Raw genomic sequence first — 6,556 nt, 5'->3', positions numbered from 1 at the left:
ACATGCCAAAAAGCTGCTGTGTCGTTTATTGCACCTCAAACATTAAAACAAATCCAGAGTTACGTGTTTCTGTACTTCCTCTAAGAAGAAAGGACAGTAACAGAAGATCTCTGTGGTCAAATGACAGCGTTGGTTTTCCCAAAAGTGGGCGGGGCTGTAAAGTGACGTAGATTTTACTCTCATCTATTCAAAACCATTCTATTTATTCTAACGTAAATTACATGCCAGTGTTTTATCTTTTTATTTATTTGTTTTTATTTTAAATCGTTTAATTTCTGACTTTTTTCCCATCTGTGAGGAAAATAAATGGGGCTTAGAGCCTCAAAATACTGAAATCTGTATTTTTGAAAATCTTTTTTTCCTTCTAATTTGTTATTATTTTCTAAATAACACACTGATATTTACTCAAAAATAACACACAATTATCTTTGTTTTTTCGTTTAATTCTATAATCTTGGGCTTTTTAGCATACCTTTTAGCCGTAAGTACGTTTATTTTCAACATATCTTTGCCATTTAGTGTCTTGCTTATAATAATGGTAGTAGTCATTTATAAATATCATTTTAAAGCACACATTTGAAATCAGTAGGCGAGGCTGTAATTTCGCCAGCTGTTATTCTCATGAGCGAGGCAGAAAATAATAGTTTAATGCGATATGATATCCGGAAAAAAAATCAGGTTAGGATGGCCGAAGACACTACACTACCCATAATCCCCAGCTATCGTTTGGGACTACAGTCCCGTTGACAAACCCCGTGTTTAATCTTCAAGCTCTGTGATTGGATGTTGGAGTGGCAGTGCGCCAAGGTTACGCCGAGCCTCAAGCTCTTTGAAATGGAACGAAACCACGGCAGACCATACCCGTGGGAACATGTTTCAAATGGGGGGTGCGGTGGGGATGACACCAGGGCCGGTTTTGACTAATGTGCTTCCCTATAGGCAAGATTTTAGCTGGCAATGAAAAACATCTCCAAAAGCTACAAACAGAGAAACATATTGACATGGTGGACAGCTTATATAAAAAGGCTTCAAATGTATACTATTTAGTATTGCATGAACATTGAACATGTTTTAACTGGGGGGTGGACTTCACATCCTCTAGGGGGGTCCGGGGTGCCCCCCCGGGAAGATTGTTTTTAACATTTTAAAGTATAATGCTTCAATCTGGTGCACTTTGAGCGCCCAATTACTAGAGACTGATCGAGGGGATACAACTCTAAACACCCATGTGAAAAAGATCGGTTTGTATGTGAACATAACCGATAACCTACCATAGCCAATAACAAATAAATGTAGGCTAACTTGTTTTATTTTTGTGGTTCATTTATATCTCATCAGTTAACATTTATTTATTTATGCATATTTTTAAATCTCTCCAGTTTTAAACGATATTTTTGGTTTACTGTCCTATAGTATACATTGGAATGATTTCAAACCTGTTTTTATTTATCCTAATAATTATAAAGGAGTGCCTTGGAAATATGTTTTTACATAAATTGTGATCAAAACGTTTGAGACCCACTGAGATAACTTAGACTAAAGTGAACTATCCAAACCCTCAGAGTCCTTTACCTCACTGAGCCTCTCAGTCTGACAGGACAGAACTCTCCCTCCACATTATTGTAGAAAGAGCTTCTTATATCCGTTAGCGCAGCAGAAGCTAACAACATTCCCCGCCGGTACAGGTGCACCCCCTCTCTCTCTCTCTCTCTCTCTCTCTCTCACGCTGGCTGTGAGCTGCGGGCACCTGATAAGCCAACATCCCCCACTTTCATCACTTAAAGCGCTCATCGTACGGGGCAAATGGAAAATGTAACCGGGGTGAAAAGGGTGTTATCTTTACTTAATTATGAATGTTGTTACGTCAAGGCTGAAAATTCATTTTTTTTGTATTTATTATATTTGTATTTAATCTTGTGGAAGTGCAGATCCCCTGTCCTCCACCAGGGGGTGCTGCAGCACACTCAGCACCCCTACTTCCCACGGCCCTGCGGCAGACTATTCAAAACTGGACTCGAACGCCCCCCCAGAACTACACATGCTGGCTGTTGTGTTTCGCAACATGTTCTCTACGGCACGTCTCTACTGGGAATTGTAGTTTTAAAGACGTTTTATTTTTTCCCAAAATTAGAAGTTGACAGTATTAAACTGTGTACAGCCCTGGATGTTTAGGCGATAGGAAACACATTGGTGTGTACAAATTTAAAACATGTAATTACTAAAAGGGTAAAAATCGCTTGTGTCCATAATGCGCAGCATTAATATATACCCACATAACAGCTCATTGTTACTTTGTGATTCTACTCCACTACAATTCAGAGGTTAACCTGGTATTTTTACTCCACTACATTTATTTTAGTTACTTTGCAGATTCTGATTAATGATGTGAAATATAAACAACCCTTAAAGCAGACTTTAGTTACACCAGAGTAAAATTCAGAGATAAGTGATTGTCAAGTGCCAACAATCAGGAGAGATATTTGATAGTTGGTGCTTGAGAAGACTGAACATTTATCTGCAGATCTCTATAAAGTATATTAATTACTCGTTATTCTCTACTAATAGTTAATTAAAGACTGTATAATTGCTATTTTGCACATCCCTTTCAAGATTTCAAGATGTTATAGACAAACTACAAGCCAGTACAGCAGCAGGGTCGCACGACTTCAACGTCACGCCAACTTAAGATCGTTTCAACTGACTTGCACTGAAACTGCACTTTGAACACTTTCAACATATTAACATTTTAAACTGTATACCCCGGTTATCTAGGCCCGTTTTGTTTTGTTTCATGTATACCACGTTTGTCTAGGCCCTTTTTGTTTTGTTTTATGTATACATGTTAAACTGTGGGAAACGATATTTCTGAATGTATAACACATGTAGAATTTTTGACAATAAAGCTGAATTTGACTTTCGCGTGCTTGCATATTTTAACAAAGCTTTTCATTTTAGCCACACTGAATTTAACTAGAAGTCATGGCTGTGTCAATTACCAGTCTGATATCGTTTTACAAAGATGACAAGAAGAATGTAGATAGGAGAGAACCACTACAAGTCAGGACACGTAAATCATTGCAGCCTAGATGAAGGTGTGCTCACCGGTGTTGTCAGGGCTAGCATGAGGGACAAGGTTTATAGTTTCGGTGAGTAGTGATAGCAAGAGTACCGTTAACCTAGAGTTAATTTATTCACATTAATTCCCATCAACAAATCAATTGTATGTGTCACATGAAATCTTTATTAGGCAAGGCAAGGCAAGTTTATTTATATAGCACTTTTCAACACAAGGCAATTCAAAGTGCTTTACAAAAAATGAAAGACATTCAGAAAATGGCATTTAAAATCAGTCATTAAAAAGAAATGCTAATAAAATAAACATTAAAAGAAAAAACACATGGATAAAAGTTACAGTGCAGTCTAAGATATGAATAGTTCAATTAAAAGCAGCGACAAAAAGAAAAGTCTTCAGCCTGGATTTCAAAGTAATCAGAGTTGCAGCGGACCTGCAGGTTTCTGGGAGCTTGTTCCAGATGTTTGGAGCATGATAACTGAACACTGCTTCTCCATGTTTAGTTCTGACTCTGGGGACAGAAAGCTGACCAGTCCCTGAAGACCTGAGAGATCTGGATGGTTCATCATTTAGCAGGAGGTCACAAATGCATTTTGGGCCTAAACCATTAAGAGCTTTATAAACAGCAGCAGTATTTAGAAATCTATTCTTTGACACACAGGAAGCCAGAATAAAGACTTCAGAACAGGAGTGATGTGATCCACTTTCTTAGTGTCAGTGAGGAACCAGAGTAAAGACTTCAGAACAGGAGTGATGTGATCCACTTTCTTAGTGTTAGTGTGCACTGCACCTCCAAGGTGTGCAATACATGATTGCGCAATCTATGCCTGTGAGCGTGCTGTGCGAGCCGAGATGAAGTGTGTGTGCGAAGTTGAACCTTTTCATATTTAAGTTTGTAGCAAGTAGAGGGCTGCTGCTGTGTGTATGTGTGTGCGTGCCGGCGCGTGCGTGTTAGTTTTAAAGACCCCCATAGAGCTCAGTTTATAACTCGAACCCTGTTCCTAAGCTAAATGGACTATTCGACTGCAGCCCAGACCTTTTCAAAAAAGCCTTTCAGGAAGCCTGCCTCTCACGTCCAGTGGCGGTTCTAGACCAATTTGACTGGGGGGGCCAGGCTGGGGCTAGTTATTTTCTGAGGGGGGCACAATAAATGCAGGACGAAAAAGACAAAGACAGTATGAAGTAATTGCGCATTCACCTAAGAAAACAATGCAATACAGTTCTTGGTATTTGTTTCATTACACATTATTATATGCTTACCTTTAACCTTTGTGTGCTGTTTGGGTCTGTGGGATCCGTTTTCAGTGTTTACTCAAATAAAATGTATGCAATTTAATTATTTTAACCTGCTTTATTTGGGGGTGGACCTAACCTTCTTTATGGGGGTCCGGGGGCATGCAGCCCCAGGAAGATTTATTTTGAAATGTTGAAGTGAAATGCATCAATCTGGTGCACTTTGAGCACAAAATGAATTTATGGATACAGCTCTCAACACTCAGATGAAAGGGAGCTGTATACTTTTCAATAATCCAAAAATCTTTAGAATATGATCACAACCAATAACAAATCATTTAAACTTGTTTATTCTTATCTTATGTTACCTAGTTAGCATTCTTTCTTTTTATTTATGCATATTTGATTAATCACTCCCCTTTCAAAAAATTGGAATGATTTGTGTGTGCTCTCTATAGCTCTCTCTCTCTCTGTCTCGCTCGCTCACAGAGGCTGTGTGCTCCTCCGTGGCGATGACGGCTTGCGTTAAAAAAACCAAAAACATATTTGTAAAGTGGGGGCTATTGAGGGCTCGGAGATCCCTGCTCTAATGGGTCCGACTAGAATGACAAATTATTTTAACTTCCGCCTATTCCGTCAGCCAAGAAATCGTTTTAATCGTAAACTTTTTTTTTTCATTTTTAGGGGGGCCACAGAGGTGTCCAAAGTCAGTGCTAGGGGGGCACTGGCCCCCCCTGGCCCCCCCTAGAACCGCCCCTGCGTCCAGGGAACCTTAATCATACATAAAGAACATGTAGGAAATCTGATATATTTATATTTCACCCCCGAATGACTCCTGTGAGGATTGCCCACAGTTTTGAGTGTAGATAAGTTGCCTTAGGTCAAAGTTACTGGTGATGTAATGAACATACTTTCAGCTCTAACGTGTTTGTTACCTACGCTGAACTCTAACGTGTTTGTTACCTACGCTGAACTCTAACGTGTTTGTTACCTACGCTGAACTCTAATGTGTTTGTTACCTACGCTAAACTCTAACGTGTTTGTTACCTATACTGAACTCTAACGTGTTTGTTACCTACGCTGAACTCTAACGTGTTTGTTACCTATGCTGAACTCTAACGTGTTTGTTACCTATGCTGAACTCTAACGTGTTTGTTACCTATACTGAACTCTAACGTGTTTGTTACCGATACTGAACTCTAACGTGTTTGCTACCTATACTGAACTCTAACGTGTTTGTTACCTATGCTGAACTCTAACGTGTTTGTTACCTATGCTGAACTCTAACGTGTTTGTTACCTATACTGAACTCTAACGTGTTTGTTACCTACGCTGAACTCTAACGTGTTTGTTACCTACGCTGAACTCTAACGTATTTGTTACCTACGCTGAACTCTAACGTATTTGTTACCTACGATGAACTCTAACGTGTTTGTTACCTACGCTGAACTCTAACGTGTTTGTTACCTACGTTGAACTCTAACGTGTTTGTTACCTATACTGAACTCTAACGTGTTTGTTACCTACGTTGAACTCTAACGTGTTTGTTACCTACGCTGAACTCTAACGTGTTTGTTACCTATACTGAATTCTAGCGTGTTTGTTACCTACGCTGAACTCTAACGTGTTTGTTACCTACGCTGAACTCTAACGTGTTTGTTACCTACGGTGAACTCTAACGTGTATGTTACCTACGATGAACTCTAACGTGTTTGTTACCTATACTGAATTCTAGCGTGTTTGTTACCTATACTGAACTCTAACGTGTTTGTTACCTACGATGAACTCTAACGTGTATGTTACCTACGATGAACTCTAACGTGTTTGTTACCTACGCTGAACTCTAACGTGTTTGTTACCTACGATGAACTCTAACGTGTTTGTTACCTACGCTGAACTCTAGCGTGTTTGTTACCTACGATGAACTCTAACGTGTATGTTACCTACGATGAACTCTAACGTGTTTGTCACCTACGCTGAACTCTAACGTGTTTGTTACCTACGCTGAACTCTAACGTGTTTGTTACCTATACTGAAATCTAACGTGTTTGTTACCTACGCTGAACTCTAACGTGTTTGTTACCTACGCTGAACTCTAACGTGTTTGTTACCTACGCTGAACTCTAACGTGTTTGTTACCTACGCTGAACTCTAACGTGTTTGTTACCTACGCTGAACTCTAGCGTGTTTGTTACCTACACTGAACTCTAACGTGTTTGTTACCTACGCTGAACTCTTACCTGTTTGTTA

The sequence above is a fragment of the Notothenia rossii genome, assembly GCF_949606895.1.
Source record: "Notothenia rossii genome assembly, chromosome: 1".
NCBI lineage: Eukaryota > Metazoa > Chordata > Actinopteri > Perciformes > Nototheniidae > Notothenia > Notothenia rossii.
The sequence above is the reverse complement of the archived record's forward strand: the minus strand, read 5'-3'. Positions refer to the sequence as shown.